General features: G+C 39.9%; 1 protein-coding gene across 2 annotated transcripts in view; it reads right to left on the reverse strand.

Moving 5' to 3' along the window:
- Nucleotides 1-18,097, reverse strand: part of ELP3 (elongator acetyltransferase complex subunit 3) — a 133,236-nt gene that overhangs the window by 99,705 nt on the left and 15,434 nt on the right. The gene's annotated exons all lie outside the window — the stretch shown is intronic.

Raw genomic sequence — 18,097 nt, forward strand, 5'->3', positions numbered from 1 at the left:
CCATTACTCCAACACAAAAGGTGATAAGGTGGAGCAACAGACAATTCCAATGCATCAGAATTCAAAAGAGCTTGGCCACTAATACATAACACATTTTAGACGTTACGTAAGTTATTATTGTATTAATCAGAACAAATACTTGGTTCTTATATAATGCCTGATTCCTTGGCCCATGATCAACCCACTAGACTAACCACTGTCAAAATGTGGAACTCTTGGTGATGGTCCACCTCATTGCTTCCCCAAATGTTTCTGCAGATGTCCAGGCTCTTCACTGCAAAGAAGGACTTGGTTGCCTGTAAAAGCAGCTGAAAACAAGGAGGAAGAAAAGAAAAAGGAGCCACCAGTAGAACAATTAAAAATAGTCAAATATTTTCCCCACTAAGGAATTGCTGTAGTGGCCTCAGGGTTGTTGAATAGTTGTACATAGAGGTGATCCAGGTGACAATGAATGAGAGGCAAGATAAGTCTACAAGACACTCTGAAGATGTGGGGGACACCACCAAAAAGTGTAAGAGAACTCCCTGCACTAAACAACAGCTTTCCTCCTACTAAATGATGGGGAAATGGTTCATGACCTCTTGGTCACCCTCCCATACCAGCAGCATCAGATAAATCACTTTTTAATAAGGAAGTAGCTATCAGCAGGCAGTTCTGCAACAATTAGTATTCAAACTATTTTCAAAACTAAAGCCCAGTTTACACAGGGCAATGACAAGCAAGCAGGACGGGTGCCACTTTTTTTTTATTTTTTAGCTATGGACTCTCAGAAAGGTAGTCTCTCAATAGTAGGAATACTTGGCTTTTTGTCCATTTGCTCATTTAGCCTAAACAGGCTGTGTATCTAAGGTCTCTCTCTCAGCTTTAAAATACCAATTCTATTTAGCATGTTGCTAGTGGGAGGACTTAACCTATATTGTGCATCAAAAAGAAGAACAAACATAATATGGTGCTGCACGCAACATGTGGTTTGTATTCCTCCCCATTTCTGGCATCTCTGCCACACAGTAGACTACAAAACCTGCATTAGAGACTGCTTCTTATAGGCAACCCCATATTTCAAATAACCATTTTAAAATACCCCATATGGTTTCCAGTACAATTTTGTTTGACCTTTAGTTAAATGCCACTTCTGGGTATGTGATCAATAGCTGCTGGCCCCATAAGACAGGTTTCATCATATGCCTATTTCTCTAGACAAATAGTGCCCATTCAAGTGCACTGAAAAGGTACTATATTCCATGAACAGTGAATGATATCAGAGCAATGATACTGAAAAGTACAAGCAACTGGATAAAACTGCTGTGTGCAATGAAATAAAGACTAAAATAAAAATTTCATGCAGAGGTAACCAAAGTTTGTCCAGGACTTCATACCTTTGCTGCAGGATTTGGATCTTGCAGGACCTTGCAAAATCACAGTTAAAGAAAAGGTCTCTGTTCATAAACATAGGTAATATATGACATAGCCATAATTACACTGAAGCTAATCAGTGAATAGTCAACGTGCACCTGGTTATAGATACAGAACAACAAGAGAAAGGAAGGAAAGAAAAAATGTTATGTAAAATTATGAAAAGTGACTTGGCAGTATCCTTTATTAAATCTCAGTGAAATGCAAAACTATTCTTAGTGGAATTCATGAGAAAGGCTTCACTAGATGTGGTCTATAAGCACAAGCCTAGGAGCCAGAAAACCATAGTTCAAATCCCAGCTCTGATACTGACTCACTGTGTGGCCTTGAGCAAGTAAGAACTTCTTAATATCAGTTTCCCCAGCTGTAAATTAGGGATTATACTCACCTACCTCACAGGGGTGCTGTGAGGATTAATGCTTGAAAAGAGCTTTGAAGATTAAAAATGTTTTAGAAAAACCATTATTGCATAAAAGCCCTGTACCCAGTAAAAATTTGTTTTGAAGATTCTGCACCTACCTACAAAATAGCATCAGCTCTTTTCCATCTGACACACATAAAAAACATTTAGCTAGTGGAAGGAAAACAGATTGATTGTTGCTTCAAGGAAAAAATACAATTGTACCAATAAAATTGTAACTGCAGATAATAAAAAGCAGCCATAATCCAAAACTGCAAGGGAAAGTCTATGGTTTGGATGTTAGAAACCAGAGGAAGTTATCTACACAAAGTTCCATCGCACAGAATTTAATCTTCTGACAACAGGCAGAAATGGTACATTTTTCTATTCAAATATATATAAAATATAGGCACATATAGCAGGGTCCTGCGCACTAGGTCTCCTGCGTTTTATTCCCAGCTCTGTCACTGACTCTCCTTGTAACCTTAGACAAGTTGCTAGGCAAACCACGTTTTAAAAGGTAAAGCTAAACTTGTTTCACTGTAAATAGGACTCCTGTCTCATGTCACCCATCTGTAAAACAGGGATAACAATTACCTCCCTCACAAAGGTGTTGAAATACACAAAGCTACTCTACTCTTGCCTAATACTTCCTGCATATACTCAAACTTGTTGCAACAGAGCACAGGAGTTGCTAGTCCCATTGCACAGCTCAATAATTTTTTACTGATGGTAGCTCTAATGTAGACAGTGTGGCACTAGCTACTGATGTATTAGCCACTGTGTTGTCTGAACCTGCTTTGAACATGGTTAGATGACATGGTGATCAAAATACCATGGTCAGTTTACACTAGCAGTCCCACCTCTGCCATCAACATTTATTTCACTCAGTTCAGTGTTCTCAGTCATAGAAAAATGCTTATTGCTTTATATAAAGTTTCAAAAATTAAACCTGACATTTCAGACCCTCACACTGAACCACCATCTTGCTAGAAAATGACTTTTCCTTAAAGGGAAATTAGTGATGCTGAAAGGTGACTGATTCCAAAAGGAGAAATCGGTCACCTTTCAGCATCACTAATTTCCCTCTATGCAGTAAACAGAGCACAAGCACCTGCACCACAAACTACGTATAGCTACCCCAGCAGCGTTTTAACCACATCTTGGAAAGCAATCCCTGCTGGGGAGAAAGATAGTTCAGGACGTATGTAAGCACTTCAGGACAAGGGATCATCCACTTCTGCACTGAGCTCCATGCAGAGACAGGGCTCTGCCCAATGCAGGATTGGGGCCTGTTCACCAAGTGTCATGTAAATTTATGGCACGATAGTTTCAAATATTTATCCTTGCACACACTGCAGAAGCAGACTACGATACCAACTAATAAAATGCTTTGACGATATGGAGACATGTTCTGTAGGAACTGGAGCCAAGCAGTTTATTTAATACTTTAGCCCAACAAACAGATAGAAATCAAAAGTTGCCATCACAGCATGGGGGACAGGGTTTGAACTGAAAAGCTAGAAGTTGGACCCCAGTCATATTCAAACTGACTAGGAGATTAATATAGTTTCACATCTCATTGTCAACCCCCGTTGGTCACCCAGGTCCAACCTAACATTAACATTTCAGTACAGTCACTGGAGAAGTTGCTGTTCTTGCTAAATTACATGGACATAGCATTAGAGCAGCAAAAATGAGAAAATCACCTTCTGTGCGTGTGAAAAAGTAATTTCCTAAAAATCTAAAAAACCCTGAAATTAATTTTTCAGCTTCAATAATTTCAAGATCATGAAAGCCATCATTTCTACCAGCAAAAAAGCAGAGCTCAGCTCAATTGTATTTACAGATATTTCTAAGACAAGCACACCTATCATTTCTGCGAAGACTAAACATCTTACTCACCTGAAAAGAGTCCAAGGAAATATTTGTTTTCTGCTGTGCTCTTAGCAAATCTCAAATAATGTTAAGTCTATATGTGCTGGTGTATGTACATGCTGTTAAGTATATTCATTCCATCTCAGTTTTAGTAGTCTCCTTTATGTTAGCAGAAACCTGTAGTATTTCCTCCCATGTGTAAAATATTCAGAAATAATAAAACAAATAAAAAGAAGGGGTGGCCAAACTGCTTGCATGACTATACTAGGCATGAAACCGTGGAGGGTGAGGGTGGCAGGAAAAACAGTCGTCATTATCCTTCTAAATTGCGGAGTCGCTGAATTGCGGAGTCGAAAAAAAAGTGGCAGAATTAAAATACTTTGAAATCCGAACATCATCAAATACTCATGATCAATCCTGCTTTGATCATCTTACATAATAATAATATGCCTTAGCAACTAAAATTGGTTCTTCAAATAAGATGAGCAGTGCAAAGATATGTGTGTGCAAAGACTAGTGTGCAGCCAATCTAATGGTAGGAGTTCTTAGCGAAAAAGGATGCTATGAATACTAAAAATCAGCCACTTAGGAAGCAAGAAATCAGACTGTAATGGCAAATGCTGCTTTCAGACCCACAGGAGCACCGTTAGACGTTCTGGAGCACAGGGAGAAGCTACTTGTGCCTCTAGAAAGGTCAGATTAGCTTCCCACTCTTTGCAAATAAAAGGAAAGAGACGAAAAGAAGGTGGAAATTCTGGTGCAAGTGATCTACATGTATGCCACTAGAATAATATAGTGTGGACTATCTCCTAGCCACAAGAGGGGCAAATTAAATTAATGCCACACTCCCTCAATGAAATATCCTTTGCCACTAGCCACTGGGGGTCGGGACACCTCACGGGGTCGCGAGCTTATTACATGGGGGGAGGGGTCACAAGCTGTCAACCTCCACCCCAACCCCACTTCGCCTCCAGCATTTATAATGGTGTTAAATATATTTTTAAAAGTGTTTTTAATTCATAAAGGGGGTCGCACTCAAGGCTTGCAATGTGAAAGGGGTCACCAGTAAAAAAAATTTGAGAACCACTGCCCTAATTAATTGTGGAACCTACACTCTGCAGCAAAAACTGACAAAATATTCTTTGACAACCCTTCATCACTACACTACTAATAGACTTTTAAATTTGTTACTAAAGGAAAGCCTTTAAAAAAAAAAGTTCAGTTATTTTTTACTACCTGAAAGCAAAACTTGTAGCGGATTACAGATAATCCCCTGCTGTTACCACTAGACCACACAGAATTTATTTTTCATAATGACATAAAGAGAGCTCATATCCCTCCAAGGGCAGGTTGGGAGAAGGACAAAAAAAATGTTTTTTTAAAAATTATTATTTAAATGTTACATTTTTCTTTTTAAAAATAAACCTGTTGAATACAAAATCTGAATTTAATGCAAAATCGGTTAAGGCCTTACTATAATCTCTAAAACATTTAAATAAAAATAAATATGCTGAATTCCTGAGCCTATCAAAAACTTTAAATTCAAGGCTTGTTTTCTATATAAAGAAAGAAGCAGGAGAAAATCATCTAACTTTTGATGCAAGCTTTATAACTATGGCACAATAGGCCACTGATCCCGTGGGGGACCTAGAATCTGTGCTATTGAGTGCAAGACACTACTGGCAAAGTCATCAGAGGCCTTGGGACCCAGCCTCTGACTCCAAGAGACACCATCATGTATCCCATCAGGGCCATCCACTGACTGAGCCCACCTGGGTGGTCTCATTCTCCTATTTTATAGCTTCTCCTTACCTGAGTGCTGATTGGCTCAGTTCTCAAATTACGAATATTTATTACTCCCTGCACCATGGAAACTTACTCTCCAGACCATGAAAAAACACTGATCTGCCCAATAACTATCAGCCCTTGCTTCTGGACACTTCAAGTAAATGGCTGTCTGCTGGCTCCTTGCATGTGTACACAGGCAGAGATACAAAACAAACAGAAATCCATTAATTTCCCAACTGCCTCACTCAGTCTCTAAACAAATAAAATACTGCAGTGCAAAAAGGCACATGCATCACACAAGCAGAAGTCTTTGACTGTTTTTAGTTCTTTTGTTTTTATGGGGCAAGGGGTAGGGGTGGCAGTTATGTAACAAGGCAGACGGAGCAGAGTATGCAACCAGAGAGGAGCAACACCAGTGTCAACGCAGGACACGGCAGGAAGAACGGACAACATTCTTCAGAGTGCAGCTGCCAGTGCTGATTTCAACACCTGAGAACCGGAAGGGGAAAAAACTGCCAGGGCTGCAGGTGGTAAAAAGACCCTGATTGAGAATATTTTTCAAGAAATTCCTGTACCTCTAGGTACAAAAGGAACAGGTGCCAGTGAGTAAAGAAAACAGTGCAACAAAGAGGTGCAAGGCCTGGTTGTCAGAATGAAACATTATGAAAAATGCTCCTAAAAAGGGAATGACTTTGAAGGTGATGTAGACACAACTGAACAATCTCGATCAACTGTTTAGTAAACTTATTTTTTGCGTCATTCTTATGAACTGTCTATCATGTCTTACTATGCTAGTAAATAACAGATTATTGTCATACATTTGTGTTTTGGGTGGATTACTTATGAATTTCAAAATGTTTGTGTTCAAAATATAATTGGTATGTTTGCTGTGGGAGTATTTATCACTTACATTTTTACTGGTACTGCTGGACTTCGGAAATTATTATTTTATTGCTCAATATAATCAAACATTCTATGCTTCCTGTTTAAAAGTAAAGTTTTAAGGCATTTATGAATATTTGAAAAAAAATCAAGCTGCTTGGTATGTTGCTAAAGAACGATTTAAATAGATTTCAATAAATCTTATGATTTATTGTTTTCCCTAAAAAACTGTTTAAAATAAATTATATAATTTAAACAGTGATACAAACAGCGGCAGGAGGAGAAATCTTTCATTTACAATCTAACTTTTTTAAAAACACTGATACTCAGTGATTGAGAGTGACTTTTACCATTTTGTTTCAAGGTCCAGCTTAGACATAAAGGGTTATGAACGTCCAACATCAGCAACATCTACAACTTCAAAGTCACCAGCAGTGCTGCAACTAAACATACAGACAGCAAATTATCTGTTGAAGTTTTTTTTTTGTTTTTTTTGTTTTTTTAAAAACCAACCAGTAAATATAGGGATGAGTTCATAATCAGGACAAACAAATTTGAACTAGATTCCCCAGATGAAAAGATTGCTTGTTTCATTTATGCAACAAATTCTCTTTCGTCTTGTTCAGAACAAACAGGCTCAATCATTGACAGGTTCAATCATTATAGCCAGGCTACACTCCATCTGACAGAGCAGACACTGCTGGAGCCAGTGTATGAGAAGCAAACTGAACAGTGTGCAAACACTGACAGAAAATTCATTAATCACAGTTGTGATGGGTGCAGCAATGTACACAATGATCCAGTAATATGTGCTTGTGTGACAACAGAAGATGGGGTTGTCTATCTTGTAGAAAGAACTGCTACATCAGGAAATGCCCATACTGCAGGTAACATAGAAGAAATTGCAGTAAAATATAAACTGTGAAAAAAAACCATTAAGTGTGTAGTTTTGTCACAGTCAATGCTGCAAAGTAGCAAAGATGAGAAGAAATCTATAAGAAAATAATGAAGGGAACCTGAAACTTATAACATACAGGTGAAGTGCTCACTTTAGCCAAAGACTTATTTCCAGGAATAAAGGAAAATGTTGTTGAAATTACAAAATACTTCTATAACAACCACTTTGCTTCAGCTACTCTGAAGAAAGCAGGAGAATCCAAACTAATTCTCCCCCAAGATGTACAGTGGAATACAGTGGTTGACTGTTTGAGCTATTTATTAAGATCTGGCCTAGTCTGATGACAATTTGTGAAGAAAATGGTGACCAAACAGATGGAACTATCACAGCAAAAGTAGCCACACTGGACTAAAAAGAGACGTAGAAGATACACTGAACAGTCTCATACCTAACTCCATAGCTTTGGACAAACTGCAGCAAGACTGCTGATGCTGCTGAAATTTGGAAAGAACTTCAGGAGACATTGGAGAAAGGCATACCCAACAATAAAATTACATTTAAGGTAGTAAAGAAGCAAAGGGATCAAGCACTTATTCCACCACATTTTCTTGCCAATAGTCTCAACCCAAAGAATTACAGTAGATGCCCAGCAGTTGAAGAAGAGGTGCTATGACATGGGCATCTAATAATCACCCAATCATGCCAACAATAATACATTTTAGGGCTGGAGGCGAACCATTCAACCAGTGCATGTTTGCTGAGGAAATTTTAAAGAAAGTCTACTTTAAGACAAGGTGTGTGGAACTGTCAAAGTGGTGCCATTACCATAGCAACAGGGATAAAGAATGACATATTTGCATTCAATTCTATTAGTTCAGGGATTCTCAAACTTTCGTACTGGTGACCTCTTTCACATGCAGGCCTCTGAGTGCGACCCCCCTTAACAATTAAGAACACTTTTTAATGTATTTAACAGCATTATAAATGCTGGAGGCAAAGCAGGGTTTGGGGTGTAGGCTGACAGCTCACAACTCCCCATGTAATGGCCTTGTGACCCCCAAGGGGTCCCAACCCCCAGTCTGGGTTAGTTTAATGACTATGTATTATTTCAAGATATAATATTGGATTTCTTTGTGACCTCAAAGAATCACAACATCTAAAGGGTAAAACAAAATCTAATAATACATTTTTAAACACATCACTGAAACGAAACAGTGCTGATGACATTTCTAGTCAATATCATTATCATCATCACATTCATCATTATAACCTCTGTCGAGTTACCACAGTCTTCATTGCCTTGGCGTGTACACAGTTCTGTGCAGGGAAGATGGTTCTGACTACAGAAACAGTAGATTGTGCAGTGACCTCTCCTGGTACAGACACAGATAAGGTCTAGTAGATGCTCTGATGCCACTGGGCCCCTGAAGAAGGAAGTATTTCATCACCCACACTTTTTAATCCATTTTGCAATGGTGATTCAATATCTGGTTTAACCTATGTGTGAAAACATCCAGAACTTTGTTTGCCAAGATGCTCACTTGACATGCTCTTCAAAACGGTGGAAGTTTGGCCAGTGACTTGTCCTTTTTGATGGCTAGACTGAAGTGCAAAGAATTCAGGTCTCTGTGGGCTCTGTTTCTTTCTTGCTCTGGTCATGCACTGTTACCAACTTACTTATAGCAGAAATTGCTGCTTGTCTGTCACTTTTCCAATTTGGCAAGACCTCTAAAGCAGTAAGCTCTCTTTTTTTTGACAACATTAAACACAGATTCTTCCCGCTCCCCCAAAACCAAATAAGGATGTAATGTGTGTACACCAGCAAGTATGTTGCAGCAGTCAGATGTGTAATCACAAATTACATGCACAGGTATGAAGCGACACTTGTGAGTTGTGCTGGTAATGGTACTTGTTTCAATTTACATATTATTTTTGGAAAGTATGGAACAGCAAGGACCAAAACATCTGTATCAGGTGACCTAATCACTAAGGTTCCTTTGACACCAAAAGACTCTAAAGTCATATTGAGAGACAGAACATGCAGAAGCATCCTTCTGTCTGCTTCCTCTTGAGTACTGTACAAGTCCTAGGCTTCTTCAACACTTCTACTTGAGATAGACTATGCTACTTTATCACTGGAAAAGCCTCCAGCAAGGAGGAGTGTTTGTGCTGGGTGTGCTCCTACACACTCAGGTGCATTTTGAAACATATATTCAGAGAAATTTTACAAGTGCCTGCTTGTTGGATGCCAAGTTTAGAAGCTTCTTAAGAAACTTCTTCTTCAATCACCTGGTATTTCTTGCCTCCAAATTAGAGCATGTCCTGCACTGTCTTTCTGCAGTTTCAACAGAGTTACTGTTACATATCTCTCAAAGACTACAGTTACAGTATTAGCTTTGTCAAATCCTTTTAGGAACTACCTCAAGTATTCAGCAGCCAATTCACTGAATGTGTGGAATTCATCTCTAGCCATCATTTGTATGACAGTCATCGCAACTCTCCTACACACTGTAGTTTCTCTGTTGCATGCTCATAGATACTTTCAGCTTGGGCTTCCACATGATGCCCTAATTCAGCTCAGTCTGTTCTTCTCATTGGTCCATCAGCACTGAAGAGGGACATAGGCACAGGTCGTACTGAGTGACAAAGAACGTGTGCCACTGAAACATCTTCTCTGCACACTGCAGGATGGTGATAGTGACTGTGAAATGTTCAGAGATTAGAGAGGCTATAAAAATAGAAAACTCAGTAATAATGGGGGGTTTCAGCTATCCCCAAATTGAGTCGGTACATGTTGTGACGGGTCCCGGGGAGCCATGTGGAACTGAGGTACAGTTGAGCCCTCTGCCTCACCAATCTGGGTTCCCTCTTGCACTGTGATGTGACAAGCTGCAAAGCCCTCCAAGCTTGCACTCACACCAATGAAGGATTCATGCAGGGTTCATGCACTTGGCAACATTCAGGGCACACCCTGAGTGTTGTGTAGGAGCAGTGCACACACGGCTCCTCTCAAGGGCATGAACCTTGGAAACTCGCCCAGAGGACATGAACCGTGGGAAGCCTCCCAGGACTGGGCTCAAAGCCAAAGAGCAGGGAATGCGGTAGATAGAAATTGGTAAATAAGAATATTAAACAAAGCCAGTGTATTCTTTTTATCTGTTGGAGTATGTAATGCGCAGGAGGAGGGGGAGAATAAAAGAGAGGGTGGAAAGTTGACAAGGCAGACCAGCCTGCTTGCTTGCTTAAAGCCTTGTTCTGTCTTGTATTTGGACCGCAACACACCAACATGCAGGGCCCACTCCAGCTGGGTTCATGAACGGTCTGGCCAGCCACTCATGAACCCACCATAGAGAGGCTTCAGCCAAAATACTCCCAGCTCCCCAGCCTAAGACCCGAGAGCTATACCATCCTGCCCTGGTCAAAACCTGACCAGTATGAATTTATTACCCAGTCCGCCACTTCTACAAAGAAAACTGGATGTGCACCAACTCTTGTTCATGAGCTGAGATTTTGCCCCTTTGCACTTCAGACAACACAGTGTTTTAGGTAAAATATAAAATAGATGTATTAACTACAGAAAGATAGTTTTAAAGTGATTATAAGTGATATCGTAATGTACTTTGATCTGTTTGCTAAGAAATAAAACAAAACCACAATCTAAGCTTAATGTACTAGTTAGTACTTGAATCAAGCAGTGTCTCACGCAGTTAAAACATCTTTTAATAAGTTGTTGTTTGGTAGCTTTGATTAATAAACACATTAAGGTGTTGAAATTAACAGTAAAAACTGTGGTCATTTTGCAGTGTTTCTGGAACCGTGCACAAAACTTTCTCATTTTGGATACCATTGTCTCATCTCACCTTTGTGCTTGCAGCACCACTTACTAGTACACACAACAAGCTTTCAAATAATATACGATGTGGGTATATGGCTCTTTTTGGAGAATTACCACACACCTCAAAGGTGCTAAGCACCCACAAGAAATTAGGCCCATGGCATCTTAAATTGGACACCCAATAGTTAAAGCACACAAAACCAGTGCCATTTTTAAAAATTCTGACCCAAATCAATACACGTGTCCTCTCTTTTGATGAAGGCTCTCAGGTAGCAGCTTCCGACTGCTTACATCCTCTCTTAAAAGAGCAAGACAGTGTTTGGGATACCTCAAAGAGAAATTTCTCATGGAGAAATAGAAACATTTGGAAGAAAAGGAAGCCTTGCTGACTAGTCACCCACACACACAGGCACTTAAGCAAAAACCCAAGCAACAAAGACCATGCCTGTCAAGAGGCAATATCATGGTTCTATCAGAGAAATCAAATGGTATTGCAGGTGCTCAGCATCTTGGGTTCAGGCTTTCAGTGTGCGTCACAAGTGGGGGGAAAAAGAAAAAAAAAAAAAGAGTCTTTTCAAGGGCATTATAAGGAGGTTAGTGGGATTAACACAGATCCAGCCATGGATAATGGTCCTGTTATCTTCCTGAGTCTGTTGTTATTCTTCTGCCATGGAATAAAACCAGAAGTGTGACTTTTTACTGAAAGTTATACTGGTACAATTGGTATGTCAGATATATCGGTATAACTGTGTCCACGCTAGGGAGGTTGTGAGGCTTTAGCTATACTAGTACAGTTAAAGTTGTACAACTTATTATGCATGCAGACCAGGCCTCATCATTATACCCACTAGTCTATTTACCAGTCATTTAATTGTGCATGCATGCTGGGTAACAGTGACTTGTAGAATGTTGGGTTCCATCACCCCTCTCCCCGTTCTTATTTTTCCATTAGGGATGTGACTGCAAAAAGCCAGATCAAGCACATAATGTAGCATATTATTAAAATGAACCAAAAAAAAAAAAGGGGGGGTGGGGGGCGTTTTGGTTTTAGTATATTTGCACTGACAAAATATACCCAATTAGAGACCAGAGTCCAGGCTAGCCACAGAACAGGCATAGAGAGAAGGCAGGCTTCCACCACACTGGCCATTTACAATGAAGTTAATTCAAGTGATTTTATCCTCTAAGAGGACCGAGCATTTACTAATTAAAAGCTGGATCCTGAGAGGTGCTCAGCACTCATAGGAGTAGTAAGAGTGCTCAGCCCTTCAGGATCAGGCGATGAATCACAATAGGACACAGGCAGGCTCATCGCCTTTCATGAGTGGTGCGAGCAGAGGAGGAGTAAAATGATTATTTACACCTATATTTTACACCTCTGTTGCTTCCATCTTTCCTCTTGAAAGAGGAAATGCAGCCACAAAGTCTCATCAAGTCACTGTTCCAGTACCCACAGAGGGGGTGCATTTCTCTAGTGATCAAAAATCAACGATAAAAAAACCTATCTTACAATTATTCTTTGGCACAACAATAACTTTCCTCCCAAGGGAGGAATGTTGTTCCCTTATCATAAAGTCCACATCTTTATTTGATATCCAGGAATGTATTGAAATTGCCTAAGCTGTGTGTTCTCAAGATCTAAAAATTAAAAAAACTTCTCAACCTTGTTGCATATTCTTTAAAAAGGCAAAATCCCTCATGGTTCTAGGAGTCATTTATTCATTCCTCAACCAGTACAGTTCTCAAGCTTACTGACTCACTAGAGACAATAACCTCTGGAGAAAGTACATTTGCCTGAACTGTCTAAACAGTGCTTATCGCTATAGTGGGCAAGCACCATGCAAATATCCAACTGGGGCAGTTTGCCTACTCCATGTGTGATAAAGGACCCTGGCAAGAGAGTGTAAGGTCAGTTCTCTGTTGAGCTTGGTCCAGTTTTTTTCTTTTTAAGTCACAACCCTATTCTTTGCTTGAATAACTCTTGTATGCAACATGCTCACTTTCATGCACCTGTTCAGCTGGGGAATTTCTGCCAGTAAAGATCCTATGTTGGTAAAGATGAACGCACAGTCTTTAAACAGAGCAGGACAGACACTAAGCGAACAATACTAAAAATAAAAGGTAGTGGGCTGAGGTAGCCAGGAAGCAATGACTCCACACTGATATTTGACCAGGTCACCAGTGCTAGCTCCCACAAAAAAGTTTTAAGATTTTTTTTTTTTTAAATGACTGCTAGCGGTCAAGCCTTCTTGAATCTTACCAAGAGACACTGCCTCCAAAAGCATAGATTCCCAACTGGTACATCTGGGCACTAGTTTGGTTCCTATACAGAGCAATTTCATCACCACTTCCTGAAGTACTTAAGTTTTCCCTGGAAATACTTGTCAGACTCTACCCTATTTAATTTAGGGAGATCTAACAAGATCACAGTTACTCCTTAGCCTACCCATTAATTCAATATTTCTGAGAAGTCTCCCATTACCAACAGCACCCATTACCATATGAAAGAAGACGACATACTGAAAATTTCTAAATCCAGACCCACTGAGTCTTCCTCACTGGAAGCCAGAATACAAACCATCATGGAATGGGGAATTAAGTAAGTAATAAAATTATGAGGACGAGGGCACAGAACAGTTCGAGTAGAAATTAAATGTAGGCAAATAAGACAGAGGATTGGAACAAATTCAAAACATAGTACCGAATATTTAAGGATGCCAGAGGAGTGAATTTATCAGACTTGCAGCAGTGACTCTCAGATACAAAAGTCAGCATGTCACCTTCATAGGAATAATGCAAGGGTGGCATTTGGCCAGATCTCAGGTTTGGGGCAAGGAAGAAAAGTGACTGGACCCTCCTCTGCCCCCCAAAAAAAGTTTTGTCCACGCTCATCTGAATTGGGACCCGTATGCTCTCCAACATACAAACACATGGACCTTCAGTTCACTGGGAGAAGCCAATATGCAGAATGCGGTTTTGAAACATTTTAGCTGGATGGTCTGTCAACAGCAAATGGGATCTCTGTATAAAGACCAATGAATCTAGACAATTTCAATAGAGAGGAAAATCTCAACAGCTATTACAACCTGGAGCAATGAACGGAGACAAATGCATTAGCTACAACATAAAGCAAGAAACAGCACTACAGACTTTTTTTTTTTCTTTTTAGAACCAGACCAAAAAGAGATGATTTTGTAATGGAAAAAGGCTGAACCCTCAAATCACACAACATATAAAGCTTATCCTCAGCATATACTGTTATTCTCAGATCAGCAATCTTCCATTTATATGCTTCAACAGCTATGCACGATGAAGTTAAGCAAGAAATATGAATTTATATTACTTATCTAGAAGATACACTGGTCGCACAATCTTCCAGCCTCTAAGCTTAATCAGGAGGTGCCACTTGAAAATTTCTTACTTATTCTTATCTAAATAGTTTCTGTTTAGCCACAGGAAAAGTACAGCACTGGTAATGCAAGTTTTCCCCACATAGCTCAACCAAGATGTTTAAACTTGATGTACCACCTTGATGGATAGTTTAATTTTCATGCCAATTTAAATTTCTTTGTCTGTTTACTGAAGAAGCCAAATATTATGCAGACATCTGTCACTGAGAACTGGACTGAGACCAGGCTAGAGACATCACATTTAACAACTTTGTCTCTACCAGCCTACACAAGCTTAGATGGTGACCTACAGTATAGGTGAAAGACTTAGTAGTAGCCAGACCTTGAATTATCGAATCTCCATCGGGCTGAAGCAGCTGACATTTATCGTCTGAATTAAACTGGACTGTCTTCTACTTTCACACTTCCCCCCCCCAATGAATTTTAGTTCATCATTTAAAATGTCAATAACAAGAGCGCTAAACCAAATACAATTATATCCTTCTCTTCATGATTCTTTATGTTTTAATAAGGAATAATTTCAGAGGTTTTTAGCTGAGTAGGAGACACTCAATGGAGCCTTCAAAAGTATCATCCATCCACAAGTACTTCCCCTACAGAACCTTTACTTCCTTGAAGTACATGCACTGGTTTTTCCAATTTGTTCATGATTATGTTTATTTGACAATTCCACCTGGAAACACTGGCCAGGCTTTTTTCTTTTTTTTTAATTTGAATAGAAAGAAAGTATTTGCTGCCCTCCAGAGGAAAACAGAAAAAAGAAGTTAGATCTAAAATAGAAAAAAGCCCTGCCTCTGCAGAAAGATGGATGATTTTAAAAAGGTTGTTTCCTCTTGAAATGTCAATGGCACCAGTTAAAACTTAGCACATTGTCTCCAGTTCTTCACTTAAAAGTACTGAACTAAGTTATAACAATGAGGTAGGAAATAACTAAATAAGGATGTCTCTCAGTGTGACCCTCACCCAGTCCTAATAACCCAAAAAAATACTTCAGGGACCCCTGAAAAGCTACATTTTTCTTTGCAGTTTTACAATGCAAAATCTGCTGGACAGTTATCTATGTATAGGCCTACTCATTTCATGTGGGGCCTTGGCTAAATCACTTTTACATCAATTGAAATTAAAAGTCCAAATACTTTTGAGATTCTGGGCCTTAGTCTCTCTATTCCTCCATTCTCCATCTGTAAGATGGGGCTAGGATAACAACACTTCCCTATCGCCCAGGAGCGTTAAGGAAATACATCACAGATTGTGAGGCACTGAGATGCTCTGGTAATGGGGGCTGCCATAGGGGTAGGTGGCTCTTTAAGGGTTAGGGCTCAACTGTACCCTATATCAGGTTCAGCCCACCTTCTCAAGAGAAGGGCACAAGTCCTGGGGTCAAGTGGTACAAGGTTGCGACTCAGAGCCTGGCCTGTTAGGATATTTTGATGATGTGACGCAGCAAGGAGGGGGGAGTGTTGACCTGGGAATGTGCCCTGGAGATGGGAGACCTGAGAGCCTGTCACCTGAGCCAGGAGCGGGAGGGTGAGGTAACACCTCTGCCCAGGAATGTGAACAGAGGCTGCAGAAGGGAACTTGCTGGGTGGGTTTAGTTTCAGTTTGGTGCTGGGTGGAGGAACGCAGGGAACCCCAGGGCTGCGGTCTAAGCTCCCTGCTCCCCCAGAAGGACTTGACTGAGGGGTCCTGGTTGTACCCACAAGCTCTGTTTTGGACTGTGTTCCTGTTGTCCAATAAACCTTCTGTTTTACTGGCTGGCTGAGAGTCTCAGTGAATCCCAGGAAGAGGGGTGCAGGGCCTGGACTCTCCCACACTCCGTGACAGATATAAAAAGGTAGCCTGAGTTCAGGGAGGTGCTGACCCTTTTAGAAAATGAGAGAGACAAGCAAGTAGAGGCACAACAGTTGTGTTTTGACATGCACGCACCATTAACGTGAGAAGAGATTATATTAACTAGACCTCGCTGTTTTCTTAACTGCTCATTCTGCCTTCCTCAGAAGCTCTGAAGGACTCACTTTTATCAAATAGCTTCTAAGAAGGTGGTTATTTATCTGATGTAACATGCAGTAAAAGCAGGGGTGTCTTATTCATCTAAATAAATATGCCATTTGATCTGATGAGGACACCCAGGAAACAAAGCATTCGTATAATAAGTAACTGCCCGACTTTATTCTGATCACCTTCTGCAGTTTGTATTATCCAGGCCTATTATATGCTAGAAAAAGTTGCATTTAATTAATAAGGAAAAGAGCAAACATTTGAACATGATAAAAAAACAGGTAATAAAAAGGTTAAAATTAACACAAATTCCAAAACAGCATAAGCACAGGATGTAGCTTATAGAATACAATACACCCCCTTGTGGTCTAGTGAAGAAATCAATTGCTACTTTCAATCACAGTGATAAAAATGATCTTGAATGACGTAAACAGAGGTTTATAAAATTATGAATGGTGTGGAGAAATGAAAAAATAAAGTTTTATTTATCCCTTCACATAACACAGGAATCGGGAGTCACCCAATGAAATGAATAGGCAGCAGGTTTAAAAACAAACATAAGGAAGTACTTCTGACCAAACAACAAGTGTGAAAAATCGGGATTGGGGTGGGGGATAATAGGCACCCATAAGACAAAGCCCTGAATATCGGGTCACCCTAACTTCGTCACACAAAGCACAGTCAACCTGTACAACTTGTTGCCAGAGGATGTTGTGAAAGCCAAAACCATAACTGGATTCAAAAAAGGATTAGAGAAGTTAATGGAGAATAAGTCCACCAAGGGCTATTAGCCAAGAAGGTCAGGGATACAACTCTACCCTCTAAGTGTCCCTAATCTTTGACTGCCACATGCTGGGACAAGTCAACAGGGGATGTCTCACTCAATAACTGCCTGTTCTTTTCATTCCCTCAGAAGCATCTGGCACTGGGCACTGTTAGACAGGATACTGGGCTAGATGGACCACTGATCTGTCCCAGTATGACCATTCTTACATTAAAAAGAAGATACCATATAAAGAAATTTAACATTGTTTACAAACTCCAAGGAACATGATCAACTTGAAATCCAGCCATTTTAAAAAAAAAAGTTAAAAGTAGTTTCAAGATTCTACTGCTGCTCCCAAGGCATCCCTGACCATTTCTGAGATTTTTATAACCACCATTTTCTAAAATGGTTTTCCCTGTTACTATGGGAAAGACCCACAAGACTCAGGGGACATTGTGAAAATGACTATACACAAAGTACATAAGAAAAAAAACCTATTTTTCTCCAATCTCATTCAGTTATGGCAATCTTAAGAGTTACCTGAAAGAACAACAAATATGCAGGGGCATGTTTTAAAGAGGATATTAAGTCTTTAAATCTGCAGCAAAGACTGAAGCATGCAATAAAGAGGGTTCACTGTGGCTTAAGAAACAGATGCCAAGGGATATCCTGAGGGCTGATGGTTTGTGATTTCAGCTTTATGAAACAATCAACTGCCCTCGGGTGATATGAATCTCTTCAACCTCTTACTAGCAGCCTCAAAAAATGGGTCAAAAAGGTTCTCCTATGAGGACTCAGGCCTATATCATCCCTTCCTATACAAATACTC

This window comes from Eretmochelys imbricata, chromosome 3 (genome assembly GCF_965152235.1).
Source record: "Eretmochelys imbricata isolate rEreImb1 chromosome 3, rEreImb1.hap1, whole genome shotgun sequence".
In the NCBI taxonomy this organism is placed as follows: Eukaryota; Metazoa; Chordata; order Testudines; family Cheloniidae; genus Eretmochelys; species Eretmochelys imbricata.